The following is a 13,899-nucleotide window of genomic DNA, read 5'->3' as shown; positions in this document are numbered from 1 at the left end:
GAATTGTCATGTTTTGTCAGTATCATGTTGTAGGCCTGTCTGCGGAGAGACTTTTTCAAATGGGAGACCGGCTCACATTCGTGCCTCGGAGCTGGGAAACCGCAGAAGAAAACCATCTTCAGCCGACCACCACTCTGCCGTCAACGGGGTTCGAACCTGGATCCTCAGGATGAGAGTCCAGCACGATGCCCACACTACCGCACAGCGGCCCCGTGTATACACCGCTCAAAACGATTAGGGAAATGCAGTTTTTATTTAATTGTGATTTTTAAACATTTTAATTGATAAAATATTGACAAAGAACATTGATAGGTATTCACAAAGAGTTTTGTCACTAGAGTTAACTTAAATATTCATTTAAATCATCAACTAAATTTTAATAAATTTTTGTAAATAAATTTAATATATTTTATGAATAATAAATAATCTTTAATTATTTTAGCAGTGTATTTGAATATGCATTGCAAAAAAATCTATTATACTGATTTCTTTTCTCAATTTTCTTTTAATTTAGAAAGTTCATCTTTGAGTGCCATGTAAATACAGTATACTTGCAAATGTGCTATACCATGCATGACATAAATGTATGCTATGCAAATACAATATTTCTTGTCGTTGTCATTTTTTGAGCGCTGCTGAAATTTTACGTATTCAGAGATCTATAGAATCGCACCAAATTCAAGGAATTGGAAATAAAATTTAAGGAAAAACTATTTAATATTTTGCTGAGCAATATTTTATCTGTTTATAAACATTATTACAATCAAAGCAAACTGCATATACGTTTTATTAACTATTTTAGAAAATTAAAAATCCACTCTAATTATTTGAAGCACTGTGTTGATGTATTGTTTCAATTAAAAAAAAAAGTAATAAATTTTCTTGTAATCTCTTTGTACTCATACACTCGTTGACTGTTAAGATTTTATGGTTTGCCCCCCATTGTAATATTGAAAATTTGTTTTACAAAAACTGATGTAAATGAGCCCTGTTAACATGTTTTTAACTGAAAATAAATATCAACAGAGTAATTCAATTAATTAGAGGGAGGTTTTTTTCTACCTTTTAACATGGTGAAAAACTATTCTCTAGTAGAAATATTAAAAATGTTATTTAAATATTGTTATTATTTGTTAAATTATTGTTATAAATATCATTATAACTTTTGTATTTATTCCAAATTTAGTACACATATTTTTGATTGTATATGTTATCTTATGCCAATAGAAAAGGTTTTACATATCCTACACTCACGTTTTTACAAATATTCACTAACACATTCCCTGGACAGTAGATTCTGATTACTTGTTAAAACGTGAGGATCACGTTAAATTAAAAAAAATAATAACATTATTAACAGCTTGCATGCATGATAAATTAACATGATATCAATATAATTAATTGATTATTTCAATGTATATTAATTAATTGATTATTTCAATGTATATTAATTAATTGATTATTTCAATGTATATTAATTAATTGATTATTTCAATGTATATTAATTAATTGATTATTTCAATGTATATTAATTAATTGATTATTTCAATGTATATTAATTAATTCAATATAAAAATTGATTCAGAAAAAGCAACCATATTTCCAGTTCATTAAATGACGGAAAATATTTGAGATCCATCTTAAATACTTAAGGGGAAACTTACAATAATTTTTATATTTTTTGACAAGTCCCCTTGTCAAAAAATATATTTTTAATTAAAAATTTAATTTTTAAAAATTATTTTTTTAATTAATAATTAAAAAATTATTAAAAAAATATTGAGACAGTGAAATCTCGATGATTTTCATCATTTTATGAACTGAACAGTTCACTTTAGTTTGAATAAACTTATATTCAATTATATATTAATGTCATGCTATTTTATCATGAGCGCAAGCTGTTGATAACCCATTTTTTTGAAAATTTGCAAATACTTAAGTATTGAATATATGTAAAATTTTGTACTGCAGCATAAGGGTTGCATATAGAATTAAATATAATGTATGCTGTTTGAAATAAATTTATGGTTAAATAATATTTTTATAATGATTTTTCTCGTAGGGCATAGTTTTTCCCTATGTTAAATAGTAGGAGACCCATTAATCGGTTACAATGGCGGAATAAGCGCAAAACATAGTTTGCTTTCATTTTACTGTTACCTATAAACTGGCTTATTAGGAACTCCGGCTTTCTTAGGAAAGTCGGAGAGTTGTTACCATAAATTTTGTTTCCAATCCCTTCGATTTCATGTGCTTTTACAAACCTCCGAACACGTAAAATTTCAGCAGCTCTCAAAAAATGACACCAACAAGGAATCAAGTCTTTTGTATACATTAAAAAAATATTGTACTTAAATAGTGTATTTTGTACTAAAATGACGCTAAAGCATGTACTTTCTGAAATACCAAAAAAAATTGAGAGAACAAATTGGCATAATGGTTTTTTCTTGTCCATGTGTAAAAAATATCTGCCACATATATAATTCAAATATACACCGGAATATATCGAGGGTTAAATAAGAGAAAATACATGAATGTATTCAAAAACAAAGGAAAAAAAACGGAAATCATATTTTAACGTGCTATTTCTATTCTAAAATAAGCACGAGGAAAAAAAATTCAGTAGCTTCGCATACAATCTTTCTTACAAGTACTTTTGAAAACAAATTTTTTGAGTAAATAGGCATTAAGGTCAAGAAAGTTTTTTCAGTAACGAATGAATATAATTTCGCAGCAAGTATTATAATTTGAGGGGTCGGGAGAAGAAAATTTAACGGAAGAACTCGAAAAATAGATTTTAATAGCATATAATTAAAGATAAGAACATGAATTTTGCCAAATATTACTGCAGTAGATTTTCACAACTAAGATTCGTTTCACGTTAAAAAGAGGAAAAAGAAAGGATATATTTTTGATTAACAAGAAATTTCTTGTTCATTTTTTTATTTCAAAATTTATTTGAATTTTTTTTAATATTACCTCGTAATTTATATTCTTAAGGCATTCCAGATTAAATGAAAATTAGAATTTGCAATCTAATCATATTTATTCATTTCTCTAATTAATGTTCGAAAATTATGCTTGAAAAATCTTCCTGTGCGTGAACCTTTTCATCAAAAATTCGTGAGATATCCATGAATATGCATTGATAAAGCTCATTTCAATCAGAAAATTTTTAATATTAGTTATTAAAGCTGCGCTTTTTTTTATATTAAAAAATCATAATCTCAATTAAAATCAATTTCATACGTGGATATGTTTACGTCAGTATTTTGGGTAAAGTGAAAGTCAGATGATGATTACAGATATTAATGATGAATAATTCATTTATTCAACTAAATTGGATATTTATTTATGATTCATTGATATTTATCATTTTTATGAAATAGTCATTTTTCCCTATTAAAGTTTATCAGCATAGTTTAATAAACAAACTAACGTGAAAATAATTTCTCTTCCATAAAATTAAAAAAAATGAAATTACTCATTTCATTAATTATTACTTCACAATTACAACTATTCAGTATCGAAAAAAGTTTTTTTCTTTTAGAAACCAAAGAAGAAAGATGATAGATCAGTTAAAAACGTACTTTCCAGAAGGCATTACTTCATTGAATGAGCAGTTTATGAGAAAAATTGCACATCTAAATTCATGCAGATACGGAGAGATATTGCATTCACAAAACGGCACAAAATAGAGATACATGATATTAACATTAATAATGCATGCTAATATTTCGATTACCGCAACTAAAATTCGTTCCGCTTCGGACATCGGCGAAACATATAAAACTAATGCCGGGTTTTCTTAGGAGTAGAAGTTTTGCGACGAATGCAGCGTGAAAACGTTGATTGGTTATAAACCTGAAATATAGGTTTTCCGACCAATCAGCATTTTTACGCTGCACGCATTGTAGAAACCTGCTCCTAGGAAACCTGGCTTAATACAGTATTACAGTAACGCATAACAATGCATTTTACGTCACATATTAACGCAGTAAAACCTGTGTATAACGGAACCAGTATTAAGCGGAAACCTGTCTTTAACGGCAAAAAATCGTGGTACCGTGATTTCAATGCTAAAACACATTAGAAAAACCTGAATTAAACGGAACCTGTCTAACGCGGAAAAGGAAAGGAAAATTGTACCCATTAACGAAAAATTTCACAGAAATACTGTTAGCGTTTGGCGACCAATACACTAAGGTAGAGGTCATCAACATTTTTCAAGTCGCGAGCACTGCCTGTACCCATCATAAAAAGAACACCCTTACGGCATACTTTACATAAAAACGCATGAAATTAGGATGATTTAAATTCTTAAATGCAAATTGTACAAGGTGGTTTGATTGGAACGCTGATGATGTGCGCGCGAGCACCAAATCGGGCATCGAGCACTCTGGTTGCTTCAGGGTGTACCCTGGGGGTCTACCCTGGTGTTTGCGAGCAACGGATTGAAGATGCCTGCACTAAAGGATCATACAAAATGTTATGAAGTGGTACACCGAAATTGTTTAAGCAAATCTATGCTCCCAAATGTGAGTTCGTTTCTGCACTTGATACTGTGGTCTTGAAAAGCCATATTTAGTAAAGCAGTTGCTTTCTGAAATTGTAAGAAATTTGTTTCGTCAAAGCAGGCCTTTCCACGGGAGAAATCGGTGTGAGGGTTGAATTTCCAAATGATAATGCAAGACTTACAAAATTGTAGGCAAGCTGTGTATATTCTGTGATCGTGAGGCTGAGTAGGGCCGAAATTAATTAGAGAGAAGCAAAGGGCAACTGCCCTGGCGGCAAAATTCAGGGGGGGGGGGTGGAAAATTTTAGGTGATGACGAAAACATCGTTATAAAATCATCAAATTTTACAGTGGTAGGGTGGCAAAATCATGCTGCTCTCTCTTCCCTCACAAAATTCCCAGTTACGGCCCTGGTGCTGAGGATTATATAAACATGTACGATAATTGTCAAACCGAACCTGACACGAAAGATATTGACACCCTGATTGAAATTTTTTGAGGAAGTTAAAGAAAACGTAAATTTTTACGTCGTTACTTCAGAAGAAAAACAGTGTAGGTCAGAATTTTATATACTGATACCACCGCAATCTAAATAGTACAGTATTTAGTAATTACAGACTAAAATTATGTATTTATTTTATCTATATTTAAATTATTTATTTTATCTTCGATTAATTTATTTTTATTTTATTTCAATCACACACGAGATCATTACATAATTTTACACATTGTATTAATTGAACCTCTATTAAGCGGAAACCTGTGTTCAACGGAACAAAAATCTCGGTCTTTTGCGATTTTGTTGAAGATAGGTTTTTTTACTGTATTTTTAAATATTCATATTACGAATTTCGTCAAAGTTTGTTCACGGGAATTACGGAACGGTCGGGGTTGGGGGGGGGGGGAGGGGGAGGGGGCATGGAATACCGAGCTTACTTCTGTCTTCACGCATTGCCGTTAGATGGAACAATGATAAACTACTTCAAATTTTCCGTCTTGATGCTATAGAGCATCGTTTTACAAACTTTTTGTTCCATCGCCCCCTTCTTCAGAATTTTTTTCTCTCTCATCGCCCCCCTACTCAAGCAAACTCATAGGATCCTATGTTAAACCTGAAGCTTTCATCGCCCCCCCCCCCTCCGGACCATTCCATCGCCCACCAGGGAGCGATATTGACCACTTTGGGAAACACTGATATAGAGTTAATGTCGCTCGATTCTCACCATTACGTCTGCTAAAGGAGAATGGTTGTTTCTCCGCTTACAGAAATTTACTTGGGTAAGTTGTGAAAAAGTGTTTATTAACTATAAATAGGAAAATAATTATTCTCTGCAGAGACGTAAGGGGTGATTCAAGTATTACGTCAGCATCGAGGGGGGGGGGGGAAGGGAGTTTCGGAATTGCTGACTTTTGATGACAAGGGGGGGGGGTTTGAAGGTTGCTTACGCCACCCCTTTTTGAAGATATGAAATATTCTAAGTTGCTGACGAAATTTTGCTGACGGGGGGGGGGGTCAAAAATGGCTGAAAATCTGCTTACGTAATACTTGAATGGCCCCTAACTAAATATTATAATAGGCCTAATAATCTTAAACTAAGTAGAACGTGCGTAACAAAACTTGAATTTTATTGCACTGTGCTTTTTTGTTTTTAGTTAGCGATCCTTTCCGGGTCAGATGGGACGCTACTTCATTTTCTAAGATGGTGTGTCGCTGTTGAGTACTATGGAGCACTATAAGTATCATCTGTGGGATTGGCTAGAATATCTCTTCAAGAAGAAAAGCTTAGAAATAAATTAGATGAAAGGTCTGGAAATAAAGTGTGCCCTGTTCTTTGTGACCCCATCTTGACTATTTTCGAGTAGAGAAGCTCTACACAATTGCATCTACGACTCAATTATTATAACAAACTATGTAAACTATGTTGTTTTTATTTCTTATCATCATATTTATTAAATCTTGTTTTCGCTCAATTTTGTATGTTTTCTTCATTAGAAACCCATATATTCTATATATCTCAACTATAACATTATTTTGAAATATTTTTTTTTCTCAGTTATATTTTCAAATTCCATACATTTATCAATAAAACGACAATAATCTAAAAAAAACAGGTTTCAGATTACTATATCGTCTTTTAAATTAGATAATAAAAAAAATTGTATTCCCAAATCCCAGCACTCCCTATGCCAGGAAATTATTTTTTTTTCCTCCTTATATTTCGACAAATATTCAAAAATAATGTACTGCTTTGCATCTCATAAACACTCTCGTGAACGGCCTTTTTTGATATTGATTACTTGTTTTTGACGGAAAATAACGGGAATTACTTTGATATTTATCACATAGTTTCTTTTCTGAGCAGCATTGAAATTTCAAGATCAGGTCTACGTTTACGACAAATAATTTGCAAATTAATTTCACAACTTCATTCAATGAAAATTTCAAAATTAAGCCCTTCAAACCAAGAAGATAAGTCACAGTTTTATCAACAATTCGCTCCAAAGAAACTAAATTGACATATTTAACATGAAATTAAAAAGAAAAAGAAATCAAATTAAAATAACATATAACATGGAAGACAGACTTAAAATTTCCATTTAAATATATCTTTTTGCCAATATAAAATTTCTGTCATTCAAACGAATATTCAATTTTGATGCATTGTGATACGTGCCTTTCATCGCTGTTTTGTTTATTTTTTTCATCTCAATTTCAAAAGAGTAGAAATCAAATAACATAGCTTTGTGCAAAAATTATTTTTATATAATTACTAAAAATAATTCTCTCTTCCCAGTCAAACTATATCAAGAAAAGACGCTTTTCTGGAATCTTCTTTCACAGTCCTTTATTCACAAAATAGGGAATTAGTATTAAAATCTAAGAAACTTCCATAATCTACGAAAAAAAAAGATCTATTTTTAAAGATGTATTCCAAACAGCTTCATCCGTAAAAAACAAACAAAAAAAAAACCGCAACAACAGAATAATCTCTCGTTAAATATTAAATATTTTGGAATTAGAATTTCATCAACATTAATGTAGCGAAATTCTTCATGAATTTCACATTAATTCATTGAATGTTTTCAGGATATGGTACTTTTCTCTCTCTCTTTTTTTTTCCTCATATAAATACATTTAAATTCCCACAAAGTACTATTTCTTGAATGGAGAAGTAATGTTCGAAATGAATTTTACAAGCCATCTTCATGAATTTTATAAACATCTTCAAGAATTTTATAAATATCTTCATGAATGTTTAAGCATTTATGAAATTTTTTGGATGATATATAGGATAATTACAAGAAAAAGATCCAAATGTCTTAGTTTTTTCTTGCACTGGAGTTCTTCAGAATTAATCGTATATTTATTTGGAAGTTATTGAGTAAATTGTGTTCATTAATTTATCACTGATCTAAACAGCTTGAAAATATTTTATGACACAAAAAATGATGGAATATTATGAAAAACTGAAAACTCTTTTTAATTTAATTTTAAAAATTCACCTATTTGCAGCGAATGCGTGCAGCCATATTGGTATTGTAATCGCTAGGGCTAGAATTTCTATATGACTTTGCATTTTTATTTTGTATATTTCACTATTTTTACAAATACAAATACAACGCCACAACAGGCAAAATGCCCAACGAGGTGGCTGATAAAAAGATGCCCATAAAAATATGGTTGTCATATGTTTCAAAAATACAGCAACCCAATTAAAAATGCAATTAACACAAATTACAAACAATATATACACATGATAAAATATTATACAATGCCCATAAAGAATACTTATGGTTGTCTTATTCTAAGAATGGATAGCTTCTCGATTTACCCCAACATGTTTATCGTATTTCTTTTTAAAAGTGTCAATTGTGTTACAATTTACTACCTCCGGGGGTAAGCTATTCCATTTATTAACAACCCTATTAGAGAAAAATTCCCTGCGACACCATAGCCTTGCATTGTCCCTCACCAATCGATACTGGTGTCCCCTTGTAAAAGCAGTCGAATGGCGGTGTACTAAAAGTTCATGGTCCATCCTATCCATGCCATTGAAAATTTTGAACACTTCAATCATATCTCCTCGACACCTGCATTCATCCAATGTAAACATATTCAAAAAATGAAGTCTCTCTTCATAGCTCACGGCCCGTGTGCCAATAAGGACACGCCTAGCTCTTCTCTGCACCCCTTCAACCAAGTCTATGTCCCTCTGTAGGTATGGTCTCCAAAACCTTACAGCATACTCCAGTCCAGGACGAACTAAGCCAAGGAAAAAAAGCGGAAGAATGACTTTAGGAGAACGCGAAGAGACCTTTTTGAAATGAGACCAAGCATTCTATTCGCTTTTTTGACCACCGCTGAACAATGTTCAGAAAACCTAAGCCGCTCGTCAATGAGAATTCCCAAATCGGTGACCCTAGTTGCATCCGGGATAGTGACACCATTCAACTCGTAAGAAAACCGTGGGTTATTCGAACCAAAATGAGCGACCACGCACTTATCAACGCTAAACCTCATGCTAATCATTTACGTGATAGAACATATTTCAATGATTTTAGTTCATTAGTTTGCATATATCTGCATTTTCCAATAAGAAATATTTCTTTTTTTCGTTGCCATCCTATCTTCTACTCAAACACTTATACAAGGTCGAGATAAAAAAAAGAGGATCTTAGTGTTCAGAACATCTGTAAGTTCGTGCTAGTGAGGATACCAATTCCTCTTCTACTCTCTTCAAGCTAGACAGAATTTTACGAGGTACTGTTGCACGCTAGTCTTGTCCTCAAGGTTTCACGGTAATCTCTCAAGTTATCCTTCCACTGTTCTTTTCCCTCCTTCCTCCCAAGAATAACATGGCAGTAAATTGATTTATAATTTTTGTTGATTACATAGATTTATCATTCATGTTGTCATGTGTTCAAGTAAAGTTGCCATCTGTCTTTCAATCCGGAAGCAACAATCAGTAGATGAATTCGCCTGTATGTATTAATAGATCAATGCAGAAAAATGAAATGTAGCCAAACGTATTTACAGAGTCGAAAAATACATAAAATATTCAGAACTAAATGAATTTGTATTGATCAACACAAATGTGAATTAATTATGTTCAATATGAAAAATACGTAATATATGCAAAGCGAAAATTATGTTGGTCATATTTGTATTGAGGAGGTTCAACTACACTCCCACTTTAGCATTGAGTTTCATAGAATAAAAACTTGTATTTTCAATTTTTTCCCCTAAATGAGATATGCTTTTAAGCAGTAAACTTTCAGGTCTGCATAGAAACAAAAGTAGTTAAAAAAATCTTTGTTACTGATTCTGTGAGAAAGGCTGATACACTAGGCAGTTGATAAATTGAAGAATTGCAGTTTAGTCTACAACTGATGATTCAAAAATAGTTTTGGTTTCGATAATATTCCTCATCGTTATATCATTTCACTAAAATTAACTTTACCGGAAACGGAAGAGAAAAATATTTTGGACAATTTCCTTGTTTTATCAAGCATATTTTTAGTTGTGTTAGAGCATAAATGCACTTTTTATGGATAATTTTCAGTTTTTAGATGATACAAATCTTAGCCATAGTAGACCAGAAGGTTAGCTGGCTGAAGTTTACATTTTGAATGGGAGATATGAGAAAAAATTTCCGTTGGGGAAGTCTTGAAGAATTATATTTTAGACCCACACACACACACAGCATTCGCAAAATACCTCAACTTCAGCATTTCATTCACTTATTGCTTATTAAAAAATATAGATGGGGGCATCAACTGACACTGATATGAGTGAGGTCGCCAGATTCCGGAACTTTGAAATGAGGACGCATGCATGAGCACCCTTGATGACGTCTTCTGCATATATCTACAACAGATGGTGCCACTATACTTACATTGTAGGAGCGGATACATCCCGCTTCACGTTTTAGAGAGTGAGTTCAAATCGTTCCCGAAAGTTGGATGTATCCGGAAACTTTATCAAATATTAAACATAACATGGTAACAATCAGATAAAATTATCAGTCACAAATTTTTGTTTTGTCAGATATTATCACTATACTTGCGAACAATAACAATAATTTTCCGAATAAAACAGAACCTCTTCACGTATAGGAACATTGGCAACAAATTTGGACAATCCGTATTTGAAGTATCAGTGACAAATGTCAAAAACTGGTTTCCTGTTCGCATGTTAGAAATAGAATTGGGACTCTACGTTCAGTAGAGTCCTCTTTCGTCCTCACCCTCTCTTTCTCAATTTTTCAATGCCAAAAATATGATAGGAGAAAATTTCCTAACCTTTATGACTCATTATATTTGATCATGTGGGAAACATGATGTGGGATCCCTGCTACCGCCATCAAATAAAAACAAAATTATTGGTTTCATTTCTTCAAGTAAAATTGGTAGTTGGTAACCGACATGTTGATCCGTTCAGCGAAAGTGATAAAAAGAAATACCCGAATGATATATTATCCTGATTCTATTAAGCAGCGTCTACTTTATTTCAAATCTTATATATATTCAAGAAAGGGATTGATCTGACAATATTAATAAGTAATTCTGCTTTTTCTTGGAAACTATCGAGAGAGAGAGAGAGAAAAACTGAATATATATCCATAATTGGTAATTAATTTCCTCAATTTTTTCATATGCGAAACAATCATATTTATTAATTATAATTCGCATGAATATTTCTAAATACAAAGGAAAAACAATTTGTCATCAACTTTTTTTCTTGATTTCTGAGAATTTTCAGATATTAGGAAAAACAATATTTTTTTCCCCCTTTGAAATACATTCTTTGGGATCATTCATCCGTATTATAATATCGAAAGTTAATCAAATTCTTTTCACTTGGAATGCATTTTAATTTTATGTTATTTATTATTACTATTTTCCATCTTTTAATATATTTTTCTACATGAGGAAGAGGAAAATTAATCGTCACGGAACAGTTTTTGAGAAATAAGAAATATTTTTTGAATGAAATTCATAATTAAAAAGTGTTCTGACATGCAAAAAAAAAAATTACCGTGGAGTTAAGTAGTTAATAAATTTCTTCAGAAATTAATTGAGTGGACATGAACTATATACAATTTTTTTTGTTTTTGAAATACATATAGTAGTATATAGTATAGCTTCTTTTTTAAGAATCAATAAAGAGCTTTTCACTTTGATGTCTTATGTAATTTTTCTTCAAATTTACTTTTGTTAAGCAATAAATTCTGCAATTATAGTGGTACTAATCTCATTGTACAGCGTGTCCCGTAAATTCATACAAGTTGAAAGAATTTGTATATTTGAATGCTCTTCGCGAAAAGGTTATTCTCACGAAAAGGGGATTCTTTTTTTTGGCTCAAAAAAAAAAAAAAAAAAAAGTTTAGTTTAAAATTTAGCGATAGAGGGCCAGGGGAGCTATAGGACCATAACCTTTCTTCAATCACTTCTGTGTCCAAAACGTTCGTATAGCTTTTGTCGGCGATTTGTGGCTGAGGTAAAACAATTTCACTAACAGAGCTTTATCCACTAACGCCAATATCGCAATGGGCACAATATGTAAGCGCCAGTAACAGGAAAATTCATCATTTCTGTCACTCTACGGTCATTTTCTGCGCTAGACTGGGTCCTAGAATTTATTGCCGATTCCGAACGGCAGCGTTTTTTTATACTCACTGAGAGGTGAGCTAACTTCTCGATGTGGGACTCCCTGCGGTCGTGATCTTTTCCTGTGGTCATGTCGCCTTTTCTGTTGTACCCGTGTGCCGGGAAAGTTCCTGACAAGGATAAACCGGGTTCTTAAAAAAAATTCCTGTAGAGATAGATATTGCATATAGTAGTTATGGGACTGTCCGGAGTCATCTGATGTCGCCCGTGAGCTCAATCCAAGGAAAATCTACAGATTCCCGAAATGTGCATTCCAGAGCCTTTAAGTACCCACGGCAGATTCCCAGATCATTTGAGTGACCAGCAGCACAGTTCCAGGGCACTCAAGTAGGCAGCAGGCGGCACATTGTCAGACTAATTTAGTGACTTTGGACAGAAATCATTTTGTGGATAATTGATTTAATGTTGATCGACAAAGCCGAGTTTCTTCGACATATTTTGCTAAGAGCTCTTTTCGCTTCCTTGGCTTTCTTGATAATTTCAGAGCAACGATGTGCGAATGGAAGCCAATTCGCTCGGAATAATATTTTAACGCTCAATTTAAGCGTCCTCGTACACTTTTAAAATTTCTCCCTGTTGTCCTCATTTTTATGTTTCCAGCATTATTTTTCTTATTTCTTTCTAGGAGGAAAAATCGCACTACGGAACATATATATCTTTCAATCTGTGCGTTTATATGTGCGTTATAGGTTGTTTTTTATTTAATACGTCAAAAATTTATACTTTTGACGAAAACTCGGGGAAAAAATAGAAATAAGTTTGTTTTTTTTTTGCTAGAAAAAATTGTTTTTAAGTATAGTGACGCCATCTTTTGTGAAAACAGTTAAGTAAGGTGGCGTACAACGCATCACATTCCGACGAACACCATTTCGTTAGAAGTTCCACTGGGGAATGAATGTTTACGAGATGCATGTCCGGTTTATCAGAACGTGGTAGCACGCAACAGACACAATATAAGGCTCAGTGAGTGATAGGTAAATTTAAACCAGCGACGCGTGCTAAACGCGCGTACTAAATACTACTGCTAATGAACCTTACACGTACCTCGCACATATTCTTCTGTAGATATTGAAATCATTAAGCTTATTTTTGTCATACCACGGTCATTTTCTGCACGCGAGGGCTAAGTAGACCAGGACCTACAATTTATTGCTATACCAGATACTATAGATGCTATACTTATCCACTATACCAGAACAAGATCCGCGCTTCATATACCCTAGCCTAGGGGGCCTGGTTGCAAGATGTGGAGGGACATGAATTTTGGAAGTAGAGTGTATATACAGAGTGTGAGAGTGTTATAGGGTGTTCTGGAACACACTATACAATTCATACGTTCAACGATATAAACAAAACAATCAAGAAATCAAAATCTATTTTTATCTCATTCAACAAATCATCTGAAATCAGCTCAAATAATGGCGGACGTGCGTTACTACAACTAGAAGAGTCTCAACGGAAATTTCTAATACAGAATTTTTTTTTGGTCAATGTCTATCCGATCGAAATAGATGTAGGCAGGAGATCCAATCACATGGCCGGTACGGCAGGCTTCTTCTTCTTGGCGGCCGACTTCTTCTTCTTGCTGGATTTTTTCTTGGCCTTGGACTTCTTCTTGGTCTTCTTAGCGGAAGCCTTCTTCTTTTTCTTGGCGGCAGAAGCCTTCGCCTTGGCCTGTGCCTTCGGGACTTTCGCAGCAGCAGGTTTGGTGAC

This window comes from Pholcus phalangioides, unplaced genomic scaffold (assembly GCF_987345545.1).
Source record: "Pholcus phalangioides strain wild (caught in Gottingen) unplaced genomic scaffold, Ppha-v1.0 ptg000009l_1, whole genome shotgun sequence".
NCBI lineage: Eukaryota > Metazoa > Arthropoda > Arachnida > Araneae > Pholcidae > Pholcus > Pholcus phalangioides.
Note: the sequence above shows the minus strand (reverse complement) of the source record.